The following is a 25721-nucleotide window of genomic DNA, read 5'->3' on the forward strand; positions in this document are numbered from 1 at the left end:
TCCAGTTTCTGGCTATTATAAATAAGGCTGCTATGAACATAGTGGAGCACGTGTCTTTTTTATATGTTGGGGCATCTTTTGGGTATATGCCCAAGAGAGGTATAGCTGGATCCTCAGGCAGTTCAATGTCCAATTTTCTGAGGAACCTCCAGACTGATTTCCAGAATGGTTGTACCAGTCTGCAATCCCACCAACAATGGAGGAGTGTTCCTCTTTCTCCGCATCCTCGCCAGCATCTGCTGTCACCTGAGTTTTTGATCTTAGCCATTCTCACTGGTGTGAGGTGAAATCTCAGGGTTGTTTTGATTTGCATTTCCCTTATGACTAAAGATGTTGAACATTTCTTTAGGTGTTTCTCAGCCATTCGGCATTCCTCAGCTGTGAATTCTTTGTTTAGCTCTGAACCCCATTTTTTTAATAGGGTTATTTGTCTCCCTGCGGTCTAACTTCTTGAGTTCTTTGTATATTTTGGATATAAGGCCTCTATCTGCTGTAGGATTGGTAAAGATCTTTTCCCAGTCTGTTGGTTGCCGTTTTGTCCTAACCACAGTGTCCTTTGCCTTACAGAAGCTTTGCAGTTTTATGAGATCCCATTTGTCGATTCTTGATCTTAGAGCATAAGCCATTGGTGTTTTGTTCAGGAAATTTTTTCCAGTGCCCATGTGTTCCAGATGCTTCCCTAGTTTTTCTTCTATTAGTTTGAGTGTATCTGGTTTGATGTGGAGGTCCTTGATCCACTTGGACTTAAGCTTTGTACAGGGTGATAAGCATGGATCGATCTGCATTCTTCTACATGTTGACCTCCAGTTGAACCAGCACCATTTGCTGAAAAATGCTATCTTTTTTCCATTTGATGGTTTTGGCTCCTTTGTCAAAAATCAAGTGCCCATAGGAGTGTGGTTCATTTCTGGGTCTTCAATTCTGTTCCATTGGTCTCTCTGTCTGTCTCTGTACCAATACCATGCAGTTTTTATCACTATTGCTCTGTAATACTGATTGAGTTCAGGGATAGTGATTCCCCCTGAAGTCCTTTTATTGTTGAGAATAGTTTTAGCTGTCCTGGGTTTTTTGTTATTCCAGATGAATTTGCAAATTGTTCTGTCTAACTCTTTGAAGAATTGGATTGGTATTTTGATGGGGATTGCTTTGAATCAGTAGATTGCTTTTGGTAAAATGGCCATTTTTACTATATTAATCCTGCCAATCCATGAGCATGGGAGATCTTTCCATCTTCTGAGGACTTCTTCAATTTCTTTCTTCAGAGTCTTGAAGTTCTTATTGTACAAATCTTTTACTTGCATGGTTAAAGTCACACCGAGGTACTTTATGTTATTTGGGTCTATTATGAAGGGTGTCGTTTCCCTAATTTCTTTCTCGGCTTGTTTCTCTTTTGTGTAGAGGAAGGCTACTGATTTATTTGAGTTAATTTTATACACAGCCACTTTGCTGAAGTTGTTTATCAGCTTTAGGAGTTCTCTGGTGGAACTTTTGGGATCACTTAAATATACTATCATATCACGTGCGAATAGTGATATTTTGACTTCTTCTTTACCAATCTGTATCCCCTTGACCTCCTTTTGTTGTTTGATTGCTCTGGCTAGAACTTCAAGAACTATATTGAATAAGTAGGGTATTCAAGTTCATGGCCACCAGTGAATATATTATCATTTGAATTTTTTTTTTACTACTGTTACTGAATTAGGAACTTGGTCTTTCAGTACTTTAATTGGTTGGCAGCATTTCTAAATAATTTTGAGTTTATCAACATTAGAAATATGTTTCCTCTGATGGAAAAAAGAGAGTGGGCAGCCTTGTCTAGTCCCTGATTTTAGTGGGATTGCTTCAAGTTTCTCTCCATTTAGTTTAATGTTAGCAACTGGTTTACTGTATATGGCTTTTACTATGTTTAGGTATGGGCCTTGAATTCCTATTCTTTCCAGGACTTTTATCATGAAGGGGTGTTGAATTTTGTCAAATGCTTTCTCAGCATCTAATAAAATGATCATGTGGTTTTGTTCTTTCAGTTTGTTTATATAATGGATCATGTTGATGGTTTTCCGTATATTAAACCATCCCTGCATGCCTGGGATGAAGCCTACTTGATCATGGTGGATGATTGTTTTGATGTGCTCTTGGATTCGGTTTGCCAGAATTTTATTTTTGCGTTGATATTCATAAGGGAAATTGGTCTGAAGTTCTCTTTCTTTGTTGGGTCTTTGTGTGGTTTAGGTATAAGAGTAATTGTGGCTTCATAGAAGGTATTTGGTAGTGATACATCTGTTTCAATTTTGTGGAATAGTTTGGATAGTATTGGTATGAGGTCTTCTATGAAGGTCTGATAGAATTCTGCACTAAACCCGTCTGTACCTGGGCTCTTTTTTGTTGGGAGACCTTTAATAACTGCTTCTATTTCCTTAGGAGTTATGGGGTTGTTTAACTGGTTTATCTGTTCCTGATTTAACTTCGGTACCTGGTATCTGTCTAGGAAATTGTCCATTTCCTGCAGATTTTCAAGTTTTGTTGAATATAGGCTTTTATAGTAAGATCTGATGATTTTTTGAATTTCCTCTGAATCTGTAGTTATGTCTCCCTTTTCATTTCTGATTTTGTTAATTTGGACACACTCTCTGTGTCCTCTTGTTAGTCTGGCTAAGGGTTTATCTATCTTTTTGATTTTCTCAAAGAACCAACTTTTGGTTCGGTTGATTTTTTCTATGGTCCTTTTTGTTTCTACTTGGTTGATTTTCAGCTCTGAGTTTGATTATTTCCTGCCTTCTACTCCTCCTGGGTGTAATTGCTTCTTTTTGTTCTAGAGCTTTTAGGTGTGCTGTCAAGCTGCTGACATATGCTCTTTCCTGTTTCTTTCTGCAGGCACTCAGCACTATGAGTTTTCCTCTTAGCACAGCTTTCATTGTGTCCCATAGTTTGGGTATGTTGTACCTTCATTTTCATTAAATTCTAAAAAGTCTTTAATTTCTTTCTTTTTTTTTTTTTTTTGGTTCTTTTTTTTGGAGCTGGGGACCGAACCCAGGGCCTTGCGCTTCCTAGGCAAGCACTCTACCACTGAGCTAAATCCCCAACCCCTTTAATTTCTTTCTTTATTTCTTCCTTGACCAGGTTATCATTGAGTAGAGCATTGTTCAATTTCCACGTATATGTGGGCATTCTTCCCTTATTGTTATTGAAGACCAGTTTTAGGCCATGGTGGTCCGATAGCACGCATGGGATTAATTCTATCTTTCTGTACCTGTTGAGGCCCGTTTTTTGACCAATTATATGGTCAATTTTGGAGAAAGTACCATGAGGAGCTGAGAAGAAGGTATATCCTTTTGCTTTAGGATAGAATGTTCTATAAATATCTGTTAAGTCCATTTGGCTCAAGACTTCTCTTAGTCTGTCTATGTCTCTGTTTAATTTCTGTTTCCATGATCTGTCCATTGATGAGAGTGGGGTGTTGAAGTCTCCTACTATTAATGTGTGAGGTGCAATGTGTGTTTTGAGCTTTACTAAGGTTTCTTTTACGTATGTAGGTGCCCTTGTATTTGGGGCATAGATATTTAGGATTGAGAGTTCATCTTGGTGGATTTTTCCTTTGATGAATATGAAGTGTCCTTCCTTATCTTTTTTGATGAATTTTAGTTGAAATTGATTTTATTTGATATTAGAATAGCTACTCCAGCTTGCTTCTTCCAACCATTTGGTTGGAAAGTTGTTTTCCAGCCTTTCACTCTGAGGTAGTGTCTGTCTTTGTCTCCGAGCTGTGTTTCCTGTAGGCAGGAGAATGCAGGGTCCTCATTGCACATCCAGTTTGTTAATCTATGTCTTTTTATTGGGTAGTTGAGGCCATTGATGTTGAGAGATATTAAGGAATAGTGATTATTGCTTCCTGTTATATTCATATTTGGATGTGAGGTTATGTTTGTGTGCTTTTTCTTCTCTTTGTTTTGTTGCCAAGACAATTAGTTTCTTGTTTCTTCTAGGTTGTAGCTTGCCTCCTTATGTTGGGCTTTACCCTTTATTATCCTTTGTAGGGCTGGATTTGTAGAAAGATATTGTGTAAATTTGGTTTTGTCATGGAATATCTTGGTTTCTCCATCTATCTTAATTGAGAGTTTTGCTGGATACAGTAACCTGGGCTGGCATTTGTGTTCTCTTAGGGTCGTTATGACATCTGTCCAGTATCTTCTGCCTTTCATAGTCTCTGGCGAAAAGTCTGGTGTGATTCTGATAGGTCTGCCTTTATATGTTACTTGACCTTTTTCCCTTACTGCTTTTAATATTCTTTCTTTATTTTGTGCGTTTGGTGTTTTGACTATTAGTGACGGGAGGTGTTTCTTTTCTGGTCCAATCTATTTGGAGTTCTGTAGGCTTCTTGTATGCCTATGGGTATCTCTTTTTTTTTAGGTTAGGGAAGTTTTCTTCCATGATTTTGTTGAAGATATTTACTGATCCTTTGAGCTGGGAGTCTTCACTCTCTTCTATACCTATTATCCTTAGGTTTGATCTTCTCATTGGGTCCTGGATTTCCTGTATGTTTTGGACCAGTAGCTTTTTCTGCTTTACATTATCTTTGACAGTTGAGTCAATGATTTCTATGGAATCTTCTGCTCCTGAGATTCTCTCTTCCATCTCTTGTATTCTGTTGGTGAAGCTCGTATCTACAGCTCCTTGTCTCTTCTTTTGGTTTTCTATATCCAGGGTTGTTTCCATGTGTTCTTTCTTGATTGCTTCTATTTCCACTTTTAATTCCTTCAACTGTTTGATTGTGTTTTCCTGGAATTCTTTCAGGGATTTTTGTGACTCCTCTCTATGGGCTTCTACTTGTTTATTTATGTTTTCCTGGAATTCTTTCAGGGATTTTTGCGATTCCTCTCTAGGCGTCTACTTGTTTATTAATCTTTTCCTGTGTTTCTCTAAGGGAGTTGTTCACGTCTTTCTTGAAGTCCTCCAGCATCATGATCAAATATGATTTTGAAACTAGATCGTGCTTTTCTAGTGTGTTTGGATTTCCATGTTTGTTTTCGTGGGAGAATTGGGCTCCAATGATGCCATGTAGTCTTGGTTTCTGTCGCTTGGGTTCCTGCGCTTGCCTCTCGCCATCAGATTATCTCTAGTGTTACTTTGTTCTGCTATTTCTGACAGTGGCTAGACTGTCCTATAAGCCTGTGTGTCAGGAGTGCTGTAGACCTGTTTTCCTGTTTTCTTTCAGCCAGTTATGGGGACAGAGTGTTCTGCTTTCGGGCGTGTAGTTTTTCCTATCTACAGGTCTTCAGAAGTTCCTGTGGGCCTGTGTCTGGTGTTCACCAGGCAGGTCACTTGCAGCAGGAAAGTTGGTCTTACCTGTGGTCCCGAGGCTCAAGTTTGCTCGTGGGGTGTTGCTTATGAGCTCTCCACGGCGGCAGCAACCAGGAAGATCTGTGCCACCCTTTCCGGGAGCTTCTGTGCACCAGGGTTCCAGATGGCGTTTGGTGTTTTCCTCTGGCGTCAGAGATGTGTGCAGAGTGCAGTCTCTTCTGGTTTCCCAGGCGTGTCTGCCTCTCTGAAGGTTTAGCTCTCCCTCCCATGGGATTTGGGTGCAGAGACCTGTTTATCCAGTCTGTCCCTTCAGTTTCTGGTGGTGCCTCAGACACAGCGGTCCTGCTGCTCCTGGGCCCTCCTCTATTGGAACCCAGTTGCCATATACAGTTTCCTCTTGGGCCAGGGATGTGGGCAGGGGTGGGCAGTGTTGGTGGTCTCTTCCACTCTGCAGCCTCAGGAGTGCCCACCTGACCAGGGGGTGAGGTCTCTCTCCCACAGGGTTTGGGAGCAGAGATCTGCTGCGGGCCGGGATCCGCGGGTTTGGGACTCCCGGTAAACACAGGAAGTGCCTGGTCCTAGAGGAATTTTGCCTCTGTGTGTCCTGAGTTCACCAGGCAGGTCTCTTGCAGCAGAAAAGTTGGTCTTACCTTCACTCATGTGCATTTAAACACAAACCTACACACATTCACAAAACAAATAAAATGAATAAGAGAAAAGATAGACTGAAGAGACAGCTCAGTGGTTAGAGCATTAGCTCTTCTTCCAGAGGACCTGGGTTCAATTCCCAGCACCTATATGGCAGCTCACAACTCATAAGTGTCTGTAACGCCAGTTTCTTCTGATCAATGTGCACAGAATCATATGCAGACAAAATGCCCATACACATAAAATAACTTTTTTTATATATTTTTTTAAAGATTTATTTTTATGAGTCTTCAAACACACTAGAAGAGGGCATCAGATCCCATTACAGATGGTTGTGAGCCACCATGTGGTTGCTGGGAATTGAACTCAGGACCTCTGGAAGAGCAGTCAGTGCTCTTAACTGCTGAGCCATCTCTCCAGCCCATAAAATAACTTTTTAAAAGGTAGAGAAAAATACCAAGCAGCCTCTGGGCTACAGGTGCCCACAAAATGGACACAGGTTTGACATCTCTAAAGAGTTGGGCTCTTCTCCAGAGTAAAAACCAAATTCATTGTGTCTTTCCACTGGGTCCCCTAGTGGAAGATCAGAGAATGTGGATGACGATCAGCTTCTCTTCCATTTCTAAAACTGGAGGGGACAAGTGTCCCCTCACAGTCCATTGTCAAAGTCAGCTGTGTGCTTAGCCACAACCAAAATACAAAGGAAATAGGGGAGTAAACTGCTCACAGGATGTTTTCTCCATGGCTTCACCCATGGTTTGGAAGTGGGGAAGTGAGACTGAGTGCTGGCTTTCCAAGTTGGTCTAGGTGAGTATGGGTAGTGAAGAATGTCCCCCAGAGAGAGCAGCAAACTGTGGACCACACCCCAAGACCATGCTCTAGGCACATGTATACTGCCATTGCTGTCCCTCACTGAAACCATAGGTCTGCCTCAGACAAAGCAGTGGAGTTACGGATCCCTGACCATAAGACTCAGCACTATCTGGGCCCAGTTGATTTGGCTTGGACCTTACATGCAGGGTATGTTTCCGAGCCTCAGTCTCAGGTCAGATCTTCAACAGTCTTCAGTGATCACTGAGGGAAGAGCTGGGATAGGGCACTGGGTTCTGGGGTCAAGTTTAATCTGCTCTCCCAGGGCCTGCCCTTAGCCATTCCACCCAGCCACACTATCTTCTGCCCAGAAGCCATACCAACTCCACGAATACATAAGTCGATACATCCTCGTGTTCTCTCCCAGGTCCTGTTCAAACCAACTTTGTTTCATGGGCCTCTGCTGTGTTTTCTTCAGGCTCAGTGTAATCTAGAGCACCTCCTGCAGCTCCCACACAGAGCCTAGGCCCATTGCTACTAGGGCCTTTTGAATGTGACGTATCTAGAAACTGTAGATGGTGCTATGGTGCCAGAGGTCAGTTCCTGGGCCCCAAGACCACTTGCCATCAGAACGGTTGTATTATCTAATACTGCCTGTCCCTGGTTCCCTCGGTCAATATGTATTGAGTGTCTTTGTTTTGCACTGTGCAAAGTTCTGGAGGCACACTAAACCTATAACTTCTTAAACAAATCTCTTACTTCAAGAAGGAAAGGAAGCTTGTCCCTAGCCTCTGCCTTTGAGGAAGGAATCTAGAAAGGAATTCAGTTCTGGGCATGTGCTGAGGAAGTTGGATTGTTGGAAAGGTGGGCTTCTGGGCAGAGATTGGTATTAAAATTCTCTGGCCTCAGTTTTCTGTCAAAGGGATTTAGTGACTGTCAGTATAGCCTTAAAGAGAAGTGGGAAGGAAGGGATGGTGCCTACCTTGGGCTGAGTTGCCTGAATGGTTATGCTACCTGCATTTACATCCATGCCTGGCACACAGGTGTAGCTGTGGTCAGGAAGACAACTCTGGTATAGCTGAGACACCGTCAGTGCCAATCCAGGAGGTGGCTCGATGTTTGCCCTGCATAACTTCCATGCCCAGCATCACAGAAAAGAAAGAAAAGAAAAAGGCCTAGAGTGACATCTAGAGGCTGTGGCTTGCTGGGGCTGATGCCTGTTCCTGCCACCAGGTGGGGCCTGTAGCAGGAGAGCTTGGCTTGAGGGATTAATGGCTAACCACCCTACTGACTTACCTGGTGTTGTCATGTGCCGAATACCCTATGGCCCAGGCTCTATTCCTAGATCAATGTGAGCTGGACATACAGACAAAGCAGCCTCTGCCTGAGTCCAAGCATTGGAGTGGCAGACTAAGTGTTGTGGTGCCCCATTTCTGCTTCTTCCAGAGCAGAATTGACAACAGGACTGTACCTGAGTGGTTAGAATCCCAAGAGCAAGTTTCCCCTTGGTCACTAGGCATCACTTTCTAGTTTCAGTTTTTTCTTCTGTACAACAAAGGCAGCCACGGTGATGAGGCTCTGAATGAACTCTTGGCCATACCCACAAAAGGGGATCAATCTGGGATGAAGGGGAGCCCTAAAAGCCCTGTTTCAGAGTGGGACATCATGGGTGGGGTAAAGCAGGTGCTGTATCCTAGAAGCAGGTTTGAGTCCTTTCCTGATCCCAACATAGTAATTGCCTATGTATTAGTGAGTAGGGCAGATAAGACCAGTGATTGGATCCAGGGACCATATGTATGTGAGAATTGCTTTGCCACAGTGACAGAGGGACATCTCTAAGTAGAACCCAGGGATACTGTTCAACATACTTAGTATGTACAGGACCCACCAGCCCTGGACTGCAGCCGACAGTGGTCATGATGTTGCTAGGTAACAGTGATCAATCAAGGTGAGTAGAGTGGGACAATCCTATTATTCCAGCACTCTAGATGCTGAGACAGGAGGAACTCCAGTTTGCCCAGCCTGGGCAACATAGTGAGAGACTCACAATTTTACAAATATAAATAGATATAGAACTGAATCCTGAGGTGGGGATGTATTGCAGTTGGTAGAGTGCTTATGTAGCATGCATAATACCTTGGGTTTGAGCCCCATAATTATGTTGTGGAAAGACAGGCCTGTAATACCAGCACTTGGGAGTTGGAGGTAGGAACATCTGAAATTCAAGGCCATCCTCAACTACAAAGAGAATTTAGGGCCAGCCTGGGCTTCATGAAACCTTGTCTCACAAAATGGCATCAAAAAGCACTGGGTGGGAAACCAGAAGAGACTGCACTCTGCACACATCTGATGCCAGAGGAAAACACCAAACGCCATCTGGAACCCTGGTGCACGGAGGCTCCCAGAAACGGCAGCGCGGATCTTCCTGGTTGCTGCCGCCTCACAGAGCTCGTAGGCAGCACCCCACGGGCAAACTTGAGCCTTGGGACACAGGTAAGACCAACTTTTCTGCTGCATGAGACCTGCCTGGTGGACTCAGGACACACAGAGGCAAAATTCCTCTAGGACCGGGCACTTCCTGTGTTTACCGGGAGTCCCAAACCTGCGGATCCCGGCCCGCAGCAGCTCTCTGCTCCCAAACTCCGTGGGAGAGAGACCTCACCTCCTGGTCAGGTGGGTACTCCTGAGGCTGCAGAGTGGAAGAGACCACCAACACTGCCCACCCCTGCCCACATCCCTGGCCCAAGAGGAAACTGTATATGGCCTCTGGGTTCCCATGGGGGAGGGCCCAGGAGCGGCAGGAACGCTGCGCCTGAGACACCGCCGTAACCTGAAGGGACAGACCGGATAAACAGTTCTCGCCACCCAAATCCCGTGGGAGGGAGAGCTAAACCTACAGAGAGGCAGACAGGCCTGGAAAACCAGAAGAGACTGCACTCTGCACACATCTCTGACGCCAGAGGAAAACACCAAACGCCATCTGGAACCCTGGTGCACGGAGGCTCCCGGAAACGGCAGCGCAGATCTTCCTGGTTGCTGCCGCCTCAGAGAGCTCGTAAGCAGCACCCCATGGGCAAACTTGAGCCTCGGGACCACAGGTAAGACCAACTTTTCTGCTGCAAGTGACCTTCCTGGTGAACACCAGACACAGGTCCACAGGAACAGCTGAAGACCTGTAGATAGGAAAAACTACACGCCCGAAAGCAGAACACTCTGTCCCCATAACTGGCTGAAAGAAAACAGGAAAACAGGTCTACAGCACTCCTGACACACAGGCTTATAGGACAGTCTAGCCACTGTCAGAAATAGCAGAACAAAGTAACACTAGAGATAATCTGATGGCGAGAGGCAAGAACAGGAACCCAAGCAACAGAAACCAAGACTACATGGCATCATTGGAGCCCAATTCTCCCACCAAAACAAACATGGAAATCCAAACACACCAGAAAAGCACCATCTAGTTTCAAAATCATATTTGATCATGATGCTGGAGGACTTCAAGAAAGACGTGAAGAACTCCCTTAGAGAACAAGTAGAAGCCTACAGAGAGGAATCGCAAAAATGCCTGAAAGAATTCCAGGAAAACATAAATAAACAAGTAGAAGCCCATAGAGAGGAGTCACAAAAATCCCTGAAAGAATTCCAGGAAAACACAATCAAACAATTGAAGGAATTAAAAATGGAAATAGAAGCAATCAAGAAAGAACACATGGAAACAACCCTGTATATAGAAAACCAAACGAGGAGACAAGGAGCTGTAGATACGAGCTTCACCAACAGAATACAAGAGATGGAAGAGAGAATCTCAGGAGCAGAAGATTCCATAGAAATCATTGACTCAACTGTCAAAGATAATGTAAAGCAGAAAAAGCTACTGGTCCAAAACATACAGGAAATCCAGGACTCAATGAGAAGATCAAAACTAAGGATAATAGGTATAGAAGAGAGTGAAGACTCCCAGCTCAAAGGACCAGTAAATATCTTCAACAAAATCATAGAAGAAAACTTCCCTAACCTAAAAAAAGAGATACCCATAGGCATACAAGAAGCCTACAGAACTCCAAATAGATTGGACCAGAAAAGAAACACCTCCCATCACATAATAGTCAAAACACCAAATGCACAAAATAAAGAAAGAATATTAAAAGCAGTAAGGGAAAAAGGTCAAGTAACATATAAAGGCAGACCTATCAGAATCACACCAGACTTTTCGCCAGAAACTATGAAAGCCAGAAGATCCTGGACAGATGTCATAACGACCCTAAGAGAACACAAATGCCAGCCCAGGTTACTGTATCCTGCAAAACTCTCAATTAACATAGATGGAGAAACCAAGACATTCCATGACAAAATCAATTGACTATGTCTTTCCACAAATCCAGCCCTACAAAGGATAATAAATGGTAAAGCCCAACATAAGGAGGCAAGCTATACCCTAGAAGAAGCAAGAAACTAATTGTCTTGGCAACAAAACAAAGAGAAGAAAAGCACACAAACATAACCTCACATCCAAATATGAATATAACAGGAAGCAATAATCACTATTCCTTAATATCTCTCAACATCAATGGCCTCAACTACCCAATAAAAAGACATAGATTAACAAACTGGATACGCAACGAGGACCCTGCATTCTGCTGCCTACAGGAAACACAGCTCAGAGACAAAGACAGACACTACCTCAGAGTGAAAGGCTGGAAAACAACTTTCCAAGCAAATGGTCAGAAGAAGCAAGCTGGAGTAGCCATTCTAATATCAAATAAAATCAATTTTCAACTAAAATTCATCAAAAAAGATAAGGAAAGACACTTCATATTCATCAGAGGAAAAATCCACCAAGATGAACTCTCAATCCTAAATATCTATGCCCCAAATTCAAGGGCACCTACATACATAAAAGAAACCTTACTAAAGTTCAAAACACACATTGCACCTCACACAATAATAGTAGGAGACTTCACCACCCCACTCTCATCAATGGACAGATCATGGAAACAGAAATTAAACAGAGACGTAGACAGACTAAGAGAAGTCATGAGCCAAATGGACTTAACAGATATTTATAGAACATTCTATCCTAAAGCAAAAGGATATACCTTCTTCTCAGCTCCTCATGGTACTTTCTCCAAAATTGACCATATAATTGGTCAAAAAACGGGCCTCAACAGGTACAGAAAGATAGAGATAATCCCATGCGTGCTATCAGACCACCACGGCCTAAAACTGGTCTTCAATAACAATAAGGGAAGAATGCCCACATATACGTGGAAATTGAACAATGCTCTACTCAATGATAACCTGGTCAAGGAAGAAATAAAGAAAGAAATTAAAGACTTTTTAGAATTTAATGAAAATGAAGGTACAACATAGCCAAACTTATGGGACACAATGAAAGCTGTGCTAAGAGGAAAATTCATAGTGATGAGTGCCTGCAGAAAGAAATAGGAAAGAGTATATGTCAGGACCTTGACAGCACACCTAAAAGCTCTAGAACAAAAAGAAGCAAATACACCCAGGAGGAGTAGAAGGCAGGAAATAATCAAACTCAGAGCTGAAATCAACCAAGTAGAAACAAAAAGGACCATAGAAAGAATCAACAGAACCAAAAGTTGGTTCTTTGAGAAAATCAAGAAGATAGATAAACCCTTAGCCAGACTAACGAGAGGACACAGAGAGTGTATCCAAATTAACAAAATCAGAAATGAAAAGGGAGACATAACTACAGATTCAGAGGAAATTCAAAAAATCATCAGATCTTACTATAAAAGCCTATATTCAACAAAACTTGAAAATCTGCAGGAAATGGACAATTTCCTAGACAGATACCAGGTACCGAAGTTAAATCAGGAACAGATAAACCAGTTAAACAACCCCATAACTTCTAAGGAAATAGAAGCAGTCATTAAAGGTCTCCCAACCAAAAAGAGCCCAGGTCCAGACGGGTTTAGTGCAGAATTCTATCAGACCTTCATAGAAGACCTCATACCAATACTATCCAAACTATTCCACAAAATTGAAACAGATGGATCACTACCAAATACCTTCTTTAGCCACAATTACTCTTATACCTAAACCACACAAAGACCCAACAAAGAAAGAGAACTTCAGACCAATTTCCCTTACGAATATCGATGCAAAAATACTCAATAAAAGTCTGGCAAACTGAATCCAAGAGCACATCAAAACAATCATCCACCATGATCAAGTAGGCTTCATCCCAGGCATGCAGGGATGGTTTACTATATGGACAACCATCAACATGATCCATTATATAAACAAACTGAAAGAACAAAACCACATGATCATTTTATTAGATGCTGAGAAAGCATTTGACAAAATTCAACACCCCTTCATGATAAAAGTCCTGGAAAGAATAGGAATTCAAGGCCCATACCTAAACATAGTAAAAGCCATATACAGTAAACCAGTTGCTAACATTAAACTAAATGGAGAGAAACTTGAAGCAATCCCACTAAAATCAGGGACTAGACAAGGCTGCCCACTCTCTTTTTTCCATCAGAGGAAACATATTTCTAATGTTGATAAACTCAAAATTATTTAGAAATGCTGCCAACCAATTAAAGTACTGAAAGACCAAGTTCCTAATTCAGTAACAGTAGTAAAAAAAAAATTCAAATGATAATATATTCACTGGTGGCCACGAACTTGAATACCCTACTTATTCAATATAGTTCTTGAAGTTCTAGCCAGAGCAATCAGACAACAAAAGGAGGTCAAGGGGATACAGATTGGTAAAGAAGAAGTCAAAATATCACTATTTGCACATGATATGATAGTATATTTAAGTGATCCCAAAAGTTCCACCAGAGAACTCCTAAAGCTGATAAACAACTTCAGCAAAGTGGCTGTGTATAAAATTAACTCAAATAAGTCAGTAGCCTTCCTCTACACAAAAGAGAAACAAGCCGAGAAAGAAATTAGGGAAATGACACCCTTCATAATAGACCCAAATAACATAAAGTACCTCGGTGTGACTTTAACCAAGCAAGTAAAAGATTTGTACAATAAGAACTTCAAGACTCTGAAGAAAGAAATTGAAGAAGTCCTCAGAAGATGGAAAGATCTCCCATGCTCATGGATTGGCAGGATTAATATAGTAAAAATGGCCATTTTACCAAAAGCAATCTACAGATTCAATACAATCCCCATCAAAATACCAATCCAATTCTTCAAAGAGTTAGACAGAACAATTTGCAAATTCATCTGGAATAACAAAAAACCCAGGACAGCTAAAACTATCCTCAACAATAAAAGGACTTCAGGGGGAATCACTATCCCTGAACTCAAGCAGTATTACAGAGCAATAGTGATAAAAACTGCATGGTATTGGTACAGAGACAGACAGATAGACCAATGGAACAGAATTGAAGACCCAGAAATAAACCCACACACCTATGGGTACTTGATTTTTGACAAAGGAGCCAAAACCATCAAATGGAAAAAAGATAGCATTTTCAGCAAATGGTGCTGGTTCAACTGGAGGTCAACATGTAGAAGAATGCAGATCGATCCATGCTTATCACCCTGTACAAAGCTTAAGTCCAAGTGGATCAAGGACCTCCACATCAAACCAGATACACTCAAACTAATAGAAGAAAAACTAGGGAAGCATCTGGAACACATGGGCACTGGAAAAAATTTCCTGAACAAAACACCAATGGCTTATGCTCTAAGATCAAGAATCGACAAATGGGATCTCATAAAACTGCAAAGCTTCTGTAAGGCAAAGGACACTGTGGTTAGGACAAAACGGCAACCAACAGATTGGGAAAAGATCTTTACCAATCCTACAACAGATAGAGGCCTTATATCCAAAATATACAAAGAACTCAAGAAGTTAGACCGCAGAGAGACAAATAACCCTATTGAAAAATGGGGTTCAGAGCTAAACAAAGAATTCACAGCTGAGGAAATCCGAATGGCCGAGAAACACCTAAAGAAATGTTCAACATCTTTAGTCATAAGGGAAATGCAAATCAAAACAACCCTGAGATTTCACCTCACACCAGTGAGAATGGCTAAGATCAAAAACTCAGATGACAGCAGATGCTGACGAGGATGCGGAGAAAGAGGAACACTCCTCCATTGTTGGTGGGATTGTAGACTGGTACAACCATTCTGGAAATCAGTCTGGAGGTTCCTCAGAAAATTGGACATTGAACTGTCTGAGGATCCACCTATACCTCTCTTGGGCATATACCCACAAGATGCCCCAACATATAAAAATGTCACGTGCTCCACTATGTTCATCGCAGCCTTATTTATAATAGCCAGAAGCTGGAAAGAACCCAAATTCCCTTCAACAGAGGAATGGGTACAGAAAATGTGGTACATCTACACAATGGAATATTACTCAGCTATCAAAAACAATGACCTTTATGAAATTCTTAGGCAAATGGTTGGAACTGGAAAATATCCTGAGTGAGGTAACCCAATCACAGAAAAACACACATGGTATGCACTCATTGATAAGTGGCTATTAGCCCAAATGCTTGAATTACCTAGATGCCTAGAACACATGAAACTCAAGAGAGATGATCAAAATGTGAATGCTTCACTCCTTCTTTACAAGGGGGAACAAGAATATCCTTCGCAGGGAATAGAGAGGCAAAGATTAAAACAGACACAGAAGGAACACCCATTCAGAGCACACCCCACACGTGGCCCATACATATACAGCCACCCAATTAGACAAGATGGATGAAGCAAAGAAGTGCAGGCCGACAGGAGCCAGATGTAGATCAGTCCTGAGAGACACAGCCAGAATACAGCAAATACAGAGGCGAATGCCAGCAGCAAACCACTGAACTGAGAATAGGACCCCTGTTGAAGGAATCAGAGAAAGAACTGGAAGAGCTTTAAGGGGCTCGAGACCCCATATGAACAAAAATGCCAAGCAACCAGAGCTTCCAGGGACTAAGCCACTACCTAAAGACTATACATGGACTGACCCTGGACTCTGACCTCATAGGTAGCAATGAATATCCTAGTAAGAGCACCAGTGGAAGGGGAAGCCCTGGGTCCTGCTAAGACTGAACCCCCAGTGAACTAGACTGGTGGGGGGAGGGCGGCAATGGGGGGAGGGGAACACCCATAAAGAAGGGGAGGGGGGAGGGGGATGTTTGCCTGGAAACCGGGAAAGGGAATAACACTCGAAATGTATATAAGAAATATTCAAGTTAATAAAAAAAAATCACTGGATTCACACAAGACACAAGCAATAGAGGATATGTAAGTGTGTTCGGTCTCAGTGTACCATTTGAACTTGTCCTAGAGTTGGACATCCCTGAAACAAACATGGCAGAGGGCTGTGGGTTCTCTCTGTGTGATTTCTTAAAATTTCATGTGAAATCTAAAATGACCTCAAAATACGGGGAGTTGGTGAATGCGCACACCATCAACCAAGGTTCAGAGCAGACAACTTGATTGGCCTGGGGTGGGTGTGGACTTAAAGTAGACAGCTAGGGCTGAGAGTCACTGTCCACTTTGGTTGTAGGGTGAGCATGGATGTGCAGGCCTTGTTCAGATCAATCTGGACATGCTGGGTTCTTCCAGGTCTGGTATTAATCAATAATCTGTTACTTTCTCTGTCATTTTCCACCTGTAGAGGAATCTAGATTGGGCACCTTGTGGCACATTGAAGGCCCCTGGGTCTCTGTCATCTACCGCCACTGCAGGATCTATGTCTCGCTCCAAGGGGGCTGTCAAAGAGTCCCAACCCAGGTGAGTCGTGACTCCTGGGCTAGCCTGTAAAACAGACCTTTCTGGGCCAGAAGGTGGGCTGGAATGCTATTCTCTGTCATCTATCTATGACCTGCAAGGAAGAGAGATGTGGAACAGTTCTTGGGATAAAAGCTGAGGGCTTTATGAGTTGAAAGCTCAGGTCTGCTCTAAATATGCTCCCTCAATTTTCTGGACAGCTTCCTGACCCTTAGCTTCCTGCAACCAAATTCCTTCCCCTGGGGCCTTGGTTATTCCCCCTGCACAGTGGGCACTTTGTAATTCATCCCAGGACATTTTCAGATGAACAAATTATTTGCGATGGCCCTGTGCATCACTGTCAGGCAGAACACCTTACCTGGCACAGTCTGTCACAGAGCAAAGGCATTACTATGCACTTAAATGAGTGGCCAAAGACTTCCTTCATCTGCATCTTTGTCCATGGCTCTATGAGGCAGTGCCCTCATACAGTATAAAGACCTGGGTTTTTTAGAGAAGAGCACATACCAGGCATGAAAGCTGCATCTGACCCATGCTGTGAATAAACTGCAGGTAGATGTCATCAGTTAGATTATCCTTTTCTACAAGCAGGCTCTGGGGGGCCACTGCTGATGGTGCTTGTGTGTGTTGTCACCACCATGAGGACCAAAGTCCCCAGGGCTTGGGGACTTTGATTTCTGTTGTCTTGCTGTAGGTTGACTGTAGGCAAATCATTCACGTAGGTGCCATTATTTCCCAACCTGTAAAACCTTGCTTTTCTCCCTTCCTCCCTTCCTTCCTTCCTTCCTTCCTTCCTTCCTTCCTTCCTTCCTTCCTTCCTCCCTCCCTCCCTCCCATCCTTCCTTCCTCCCTCCCTCCCTTCCTTCCTTCCTTCCTTCCTTCCTTCCTTCCTTCCTTCCTTTCTTCCTTCCTTCCTTCTTCATGTGTACTGTGCACATGTGTGTGGACACATACCTTCAGGTACATGTCACCAGAGGCTGATATCAGATGTCTTCCTCAATCATTTTTCCAGTTAATAGCAGGGTCTCTCCTCGAGTGCAGATCCAGCTGTTTCAACTAGTCTAGCTAGCTAGTTTGTCCCAGAGATCTGTCTCTGACTCCTGAACACTATGATTATAGTCAACTGCTACACCCACTGACATTTACATGGGTGATTGTCTTCATCTCACTCTTGCACAGCAAGCACTTATCCGCTGAGCATCACCCCAACTCCTGATTTCTAGTCCTCTCCTATAGCCTCCAGCCAACATGTTAAGTGTTTATGTAGATATCAGCCACAAAGGTTAATAATGTCACCTTTTTGTTTTGTTTCAGACCAGGTACTTAGCCCTGGCTGGCCAGGCACAGACTATGTAGACCATTCCTTGCATTCAAATATCTGCTTTCCTCCTGAGTCTGGTCTTAAGGTATCAGACACAATGCTGCATCCTCCTCTTCCTCCTCCCTCCTCTTTTCCTTTTCTTCTTTTCTTGTGTCTCACTGTATAGTTCAGACTGGCTTCAGACTTGGAATCTTTCTGCCTCTGTTTCTTGAGTTCTGGGATCACAAGCCTGTCCCACCAGACCAAGCTATGCATTAGGCTACTTCACAGTGCTAAGTAATATTCAGGAAAGGCTATGGGCCAACCCATAGGCACTGTAGTGCAGTGGTGGGACACTTACTCAGCATGCGCAAGCCCTTTGGTTAACTGCCCTGTACTGAAAAATGTAAGTATGATGATAAAATTTATGTTATGTGTATTTCTTGCTTAAAATATTTTAGCAAAAGACATTACTGGAAATATTGCTCAGTGAGCAAAATGTCTGGTATATACACATGAGAACCCAAGTTCTGATCCCCAACATCACAAAAAAAGCTGGGCACAATGGCATGCACCTGTTATCCCAACTCTGGAGAAGCAGAGACAGAAGGATCTCTGGGGCTTATTGGCCAACCAGTCTAGAAGAATCAATGATCCTCAAGTCCTGTGAGAGACCCTGTCTCAAAAACTAAGGTGGAAAGTAATCGATGAATACACCCAAGATTGAACACTCCCTCCCCCTTCCCCTCCCTCCCTCCCTCCCTCCCCCCTTCCCTCCCTCCCTTCCTCCTGAGTGTGTGTGTGTGTGTGTGTGTGTGTGTGTGTGTGTGTGTGTGTGTGTATGCACCCCACCTCCTCTTTACGGTACCAGGCTTCATCTGAAGGATGGTGGGAATTAAGACCAATTAAGTATGTGGTACAGCACCATATGAATGATGGGGAACCTACTGATCAAGATATACACACTTTAGGAAAAGAACACACTATTACTTAGCTGCCACACATGTGAAATTAGTGTTAAACATCAAGCATGGTATTTTTATAGCAAAAAACAAAGTGAGATAAAGAGTCTAGATTGACTTTTGCTACAGGAAAAGGAACATGGCAAAGAGATTCTGTGGCATGGGCTGTGGGTGAAGAATTAGGACCTGGATTGCAAAAAGGGGGTCAAGGATCCCCTAGAGCCTGCTCAGAGCGCAGGAATGTCCCTTCCGTTTCCAACTTCCTGCTGGTCATTCTACTGGTGGATAGACATATTTTAGGTCATCTTCCTGGCCAATACATTTGTATAGCAGATGGCCTGATAGTCTTGTTATGAAGGCCTTGGTCTGAACTGTTTCCAGGGCTATCCAATTGTCTTCATCTGTGTGTTCCTGAAGCAGGAACAGATTCATCCATGGGGAGCCTGGGGTCAGGACAAGGTCCTGGCAGAAGCGATTCAGGGTCAGAACAGGCCATAGCATAACTCCCACCTCCACTTCCTCATCTCCACAGTACCAGGCCTCACCTGAAGGATGATGGTGATTAAGGACCACAGTATGGTGCAGCCCCACATGGGTGACGGAGACCCTCTTACAGAGACCATCCTCGGTTGCCAACTGAAGCTGCAGCAAGTTCCAGCCAAGGAGGATTTCCTGGCCTCTGTCCTGCCCACAATGCCCACCTGCCAGATAATAGGAGGGTGAAAGGCCCACACCAAGCTGGTCTGCTCCAGTCTCTAGAGTTCATAGATATAAAAGGTTTTTTCTTCTTTTTTCTGCCGGAGACTTATCCCTCTTCTCACCATTCTTTAACCCTGGCCCCTTCAACACAACCATCCATCAGTCTATTCCACCTTCTATCTGGGCATTCTCTAGCTTCTCCTCCACCAGGCATTTTTGCCTCTTGCCTTTGCTCTATGCTCTAGCCTCCTCCTCAATCACTCTCTATCCTTCTAGGCATACTTTTCAATTACTCCACACCCCATTTAATTCGTGACTCCTCCTTCATGCTCTTATCCTTTCTTGTACCCATTCATCAAGTCATCAATTTTCTTCATGCACTCCAAATCTTTCTTTCTAGTCATTCCACACCATATCCATTCATCTTGTTCTTTCCTATGCCCTAGCTTCCCTCATATATTCCTCACCCATCGTTCTATGCAGCCCAACATGCCCCTTATTAGAAGACATCAAGGGAAATGAAGGCCAGTTAGGGGAAGCCACCCACAGAGGCAAATCTGGGCAGAAGAGAATCCCAGTCAGTGACTGCTAGCTGGGAAGCTCAGAAACCGAGGTAGGAGCCTTGACTTGGATCCAGGTGCTCACAAGTGTGTATTGGGAAAACACTCACCTCCCTCTGTATATCTTTAGGGACATACCCTGCACAACCAGTGGCAATTCTGGTGAGTGTCCCAGGCCAAAGTCCTAGAACTAGACCTTTTCCCCATAAGGCTATGGAGGCTGGGCTACATAGATGGACCATCTCCATGGGGCCTGGGGTAGGTGGGCATGGATAAGAGAAGCTGTCCCCCCAAACTCCTCAACAGTGCCTTGCCTCTCAGAGCCTCAAGCTTCTGAAATATACTAAAACAGCAAAACAGTATACAAGAATGTAATAGTATAAAGCACACCTGGCACTACAACAAAGCACATGGATTTACTGGTACAGAGTACACGCAGATGCAATAATAGAGCACTACTCACTGGTATATTAGTACAGAAGTGCACATGATTGAGCCAGTGTATTGTACTACTACAGATATGTTCATGTATGTACTAATAAAGAAGTATGCATGGGTTTACTAGTAGAGAAGTACTTATGGATGTAGTTGCACAACTTTATACATGGATAAACTATTATACCCAAATACACAGGTGCAGTATTACAGAAGTAGATATTACCATACCATATAGGGACATTTGGGAGTACTAGTAAACAAACACCCAAGGAAGTCCTAGGCAGGAGTTACACATAGATATATGCCCGGAGAACTGCACTTGGATGCATTAGTATAACACCACACACTTATCTCTTACTAAAGCACTGCACATTAGTGTCTTAGCAAAACTAGAAGTGCTACTGCCATTATTACAGAAGTACACAGTAATATCAGTGTAGAGCACTCTACATCCTCACTATGTTTAAGACTGTATGAAGACATTCATGTGTAGTGCTATAAGTACAATCGTGTCTACTGCTTTCTAGTACATCCATGAACAGTGCTGTTCCAGTATGTTTGCATGTACTTCAGGAGTATCAGTGTTTGCTTCTGTACCAGTACACCCATGTGCACAGCTGTAGTAGTTTATCTTTCTTATCTCTGTGCTCTTGTCTAATACTTACTTGTGAAATGACCAAGGGAAGTGGGGGAAAGAAAAGAGGGAGATAGCTTGGATAGACAGAGAGGAGGGAGTATGAGGTGAGAAACCTGAGATATGAGAGTGAAGTATATGAAAGAAGGCACACAGGAGAGAGAGGGGAGTGTGAGAGAGGGAGAAAGAGAAGTGAGAGGAGAGAGAAGAGAAAGAGAAGAGAAAATAAAAGAGGAGAGAAGGCAGGGAGAAAGTGAAAACAGAAAGATTGTGGAGTGAGGAGAGAAATGAGGGAAAGAGAGTTGAGGAAAAAAAGAGAGGGCATAGAGAGAGGAGTGAGAAAATGAGAGGGGAGGAAGAGGAGAAAGGAAGAAAAGGGCTAAAGGAGAGAAGAGAAAGTGGCAGACTCTCCTAAAATACATAAACAGTGAGTGCTAAGTTACAAGTGTGAGTCTCTCACAATACATACATGGCAAGTTCTGGGCTATAGGTGTCAACCTGCCACAGCACATGCCATTGGTATTCTGTCTAAGCTCCACCCCCACAATTACCTGGTAACAACCAGGTATGCTCAGCCCCACAGTTGCCTGGCAACAGCCAGCTGTGCCTGACTATATAAGAGGCTGCTTGCCCTCTCTCTTCCTCTTCTCTCTCTTACCCCTTCTTGCTCTTTGTTCTTTGCTGCTCTTGCCCCTTCCCTATCACCCCCCTCCATGTGCCCCGTGGCTGGCTGCCTTTCCTCTCTTCTTCTACTCTTCTCTCATTAAACCTCTCCACGTGGAACCATGGTGCCTGAGTGTCTTTTGTCCTAGCACGGACCAAGATTTAAAACCTAACACATGTACCCTGAGTGCTGGCTTATGGGTGTGAGCCTCCCATTGTACATTCATGAATGCAGGGTTATTAACATGAGCTTCTCTCAGAATGCACTGAATTACAGGTATGAGTGTCCCACAGTACATTTATCCTGAGTGCTGGCTTACAGGCCAGTGCTTCACAAAGTACCAGCACTATGAGTCCTGCATTGCAGGCATGCATCTAAAGATCATGGTGCATGATTGCTGGATTACAAGCATGAGCTTCTTGCAGAACATGCACCATTAGTGTTGTGTCTATAGGCAAGAGCTTCCCACAGTTCATGCACATGAATTCAGAGTTCAATGAATGAGCCTTGCAGAATTTGAATCATGAGTGCTGTGATTTTGGCAAAAGTAAATATACTGCTACTGAAGCTTAATCTGTTGTGCATTTATCACAAAACAGCCATATTTACTTATTACAGGTTGAAGTTGTCTGAACCAGATCAGCAATGTGTACATGTTTGCTGAGGTTTTGTCTTTTGCTGTTTATTGTAATGCTAAGTGCTGACCCCCAAGATCTGGAGTCTGCATGTACCTTCTGGGAACCTACCCCCAGATAATTCTTTTTTTTTTTTTCGGAGCTGGGGACCGAACCCAGGGCCTTGCGCTTCCTAGGCAAGTGCTCTACCACTGAGCTAAATCCCCAACCCATCCCCCAGATAATTCTGATTGGTAAATAAAGATGCCAGCAGTCAATAGCTGGAGAGAAGAGAGAGAGATAGGCAGGGTTTAGGGGAGAGGAGAGAGAGGAGCCACCATCAAATAGTAAGAATGTGCAGGGGAGAGAGAGAGAGAGAGAGAGAGAGAGAGAGAGAGAGAGAGAGAGAGAGAGATTGAGACTATGGGATAGGAGAATACCCTGGTGTTCTGGGTCAATGTGGTCCAGAGGGATGACTAATTGGAATTAAGAGAAACCCAGATGAAACATAGTAAGTAATAATGGGGTTATTGATAGGAGGTAGATGCTGTAGGGGGAGGAGCTGATATGTCAATAAAGACAGCAGAAGCTAATCACTGGATGAAGATATAGAGGTGGAATTTCCGGGTCCCAGGGGGAAGAGGAGATGAGGTAGGGAGTGGGCTTTCCAGCCAGACTTTGGAGAGAGGAGGATGGACACCACATAGGCTTGGGGGCTATTGGAACCTGTGGTAGCTTCCACCACCGGAAAAATTCTTATATAGATAGCTAATGAGTTTAGGACAATAGATTCCACCCCCAGCGGTTATGTCATCTGGCTGGTTTTAAAATATTAAGGCTGTTTGGTGTTTTTCACCCATGGTGACTCAGGTGGGCAGGAGAAAAGGCATGCCATGGGGCAGTTGATAGAGGCTTGGCGGAGCTAGCTGTGGGTGTGGATGGTCAGTGTACAGCAATCACAGCTCTCAGCATTTATGGGAAAAGCATTAGCTAGCCGTGGGGGTTGAGTAAATGGCTGGAGAGTGGCTGTTATTCCCAGAGCCTAGCCGGAGTAATCGTGTTTTTAAAATTACATACAACATAAAACAGAACAAATGAGATTATTGTTAATCTGGACATTCATTGAACATGAATAGAATAAGAACAATGCCTATGTGCCTACGAACTGAAGAACTACACAATAACAGTTTTACAACATATGCACAAAATACTGAAAAATAGTGTATTTGGCTGTATTAGGGTTCTGTAGATTCACGGAATGTGTGAAAATCTATTGATATATATATATATATATATATGATTTATAGGTTTAAAGGCTGCAGTTTAGCTAATCTAGCAATGGCTAGCAGTGAATGGAAAGTCCAAGATCTACTAGTTGTTCATCCCCACAAGGCTGGGTATCTCAGCTAGTCTTCTGTATATGCTATAATTCTCAAGAAATATGCCCCAATGCCAGTGAAAAAATGAATATGCTAGAAAGGCAAGGACAAACAGACAAAGAGCAAAAGCTTCCTTCTTTTATGTCCTTTCAGCAGAAGGAATGGCCCATACTAAAGGTGTGTCTTCCTGCCTCAAGGTTTGGGTTAAAGGCTGTCTTAGGGTTCTCATTGCTGTAAGGAGATACCATGACCAAGGCAACTCTTATAAAGGACATTTAGTTGGGGCTGGCTTACAGTTCTGAGGTTCAGTCCATTATCAACATGGCAGAAGGCAAGGCACTGGAGGAACTGAGAGTTTCACATCTTGTTCCGAAGGGAAACAGGAGAAGACTGATTTCCAGGCTGCTAGGAGAAGGGTTTCAAAGCCTACCTCCATGGGCCATACCTACTCAAACAAGGCAACACATCCTAATTAGTGCCACTCACTCCTTGGGCCAAGCATATCCAGATCACCACGAAGATATAGGATTTCCTGCTACAGCATTCAAATTAAAGGCCTGTGTCTTCCAGCCTTAATATTTAGACTAAAGGATCAAGAAGAATATGTCTTCTTGCCTCAAGATCTGTATCAAATATATGCATCTTCCTACCTCAAAGGTCTGGACTAGACATGGATTTACCCAGTTCAAGTCCAGCAGAAAAACCTCTCACAGGTGTGCCACCCATTTTTGGATTGTAGTTCATTCCAGATATAGTCAAGTTGACAACCAAGAATAGTGATGACACATTGGCAAAAACAATATTTTACTAATGAATCATATTTTAATAAGCATTTACAGCAAAAAAGATAGGTTTGCTTGCACAGTTCTGAATTTGCCTGCATTAAAATAGGCAAATATGCAGCCCATCTGGCCAGGGAAGCAGGAAGACTAACTGCACATCTTCACTTTTCTCTCCTCCAGATCCAATCCCTTTGTCTCATTCCCCTCTGTGCAGCAAAACAACTGCAGCAGCCTCCCTCTACTTCCCTAGTGGATTTCACAAATCTTCTTTGCCTATGCTCCCTCCTGCACTTTATCCCACACCCTTACTCCAACAGGCATGCCCTGGGGACATATAGACAGAGAAGCAAGTGGGCCAACTGCATATCTTCATATTGCCACGTCTCCCTCTGCTTCTCTGAGTCTAGTCCCTCAGTCTCATCTTAGCTCTATAGCAGACCTTTTGCTGTGGCCTTTTGTTACTCTGCCATATTCCCAGGGGACTAACTAAAGATATCCTGGTGGGACATCTTGCTTTTCTCTCTCCTTTAGCCTCTCCTAGCCTATCTCCAGTCTTAAATGTTAGCTCCCAACACCCAGAAACACATTTTACCTGGAACCCCTAGTGGCCACACCTGTCAGGATCCTAGAATTTTTTTTAAAAACAACACAGCACACAGCCACCATACTCTCATAAGAACCAGAGAGTAAACAGAAGGAACAAAATACCAACCAATGAAGAATTATACTCTTCCCAAACCCACACTTTTAGATGACTATAAAAAAACAATAAACTGTAACCAAGAAATATGTCTTTACTATAGTCTAGGCCCTGAGTATTGTAACATAGATGAAGCACAAGTAAAAGACCTTAAAACAGCCTTTATGCATACGCTAGAGGTCCTTAGAGAGGAAATTAAATTAAGTAAATCCCATAAGGAAATCTATGAAAACATAAACAAATAGTAAAAGGAAATGAATAAAACTGCTCAAGACCAGAAACTAGAAAGGGAATCAATAAAGAACACTGACCCTGAAGAAATTCTGAAAATGAAAAATTTAGGAACTTGAGCAGGACCACAGAGGCAAGCATCACTAATAGAATCCAAGAAATGGAAGAAATAATCTCTGGCATTGAAGATACAAAAAAAATGATACATAAATAAAAGAAAATGTTACATTAAAAAAATTCTGACATGACACATTCAGCAAATCC

The 25721-nt window shown here is 43.0% G+C and overlaps 1 pseudogene across 1 annotated transcript in view; it reads left to right on the plus strand.

The window, feature by feature from the left end:
* The window catches only part of Abcc1-ps1 (ATP binding cassette subfamily C member 1, pseudogene 1), a 107980-nt pseudogene extending 86596 nt beyond the window's left edge, over positions 1-21384 (plus strand). Inside the window, exons 13-14 of the transcript XR_005490606.2 lie at positions 16382-16497; positions 19289-21384. The product of XR_005490606.2 is annotated as an ATP binding cassette subfamily C member 1, pseudogene 1 (transcript). The remainder of the gene's footprint in view (positions 1-16381; positions 16498-19288) is intronic.
* Positions 21385-25721: the final 4337 nt, after the last annotated feature.

This window comes from Rattus norvegicus, chromosome 10, assembly GCF_036323735.1.
Source record: "Rattus norvegicus strain BN/NHsdMcwi chromosome 10, GRCr8, whole genome shotgun sequence".
Classification (NCBI taxonomy): domain Eukaryota; kingdom Metazoa; phylum Chordata; class Mammalia; order Rodentia; family Muridae; genus Rattus; species Rattus norvegicus.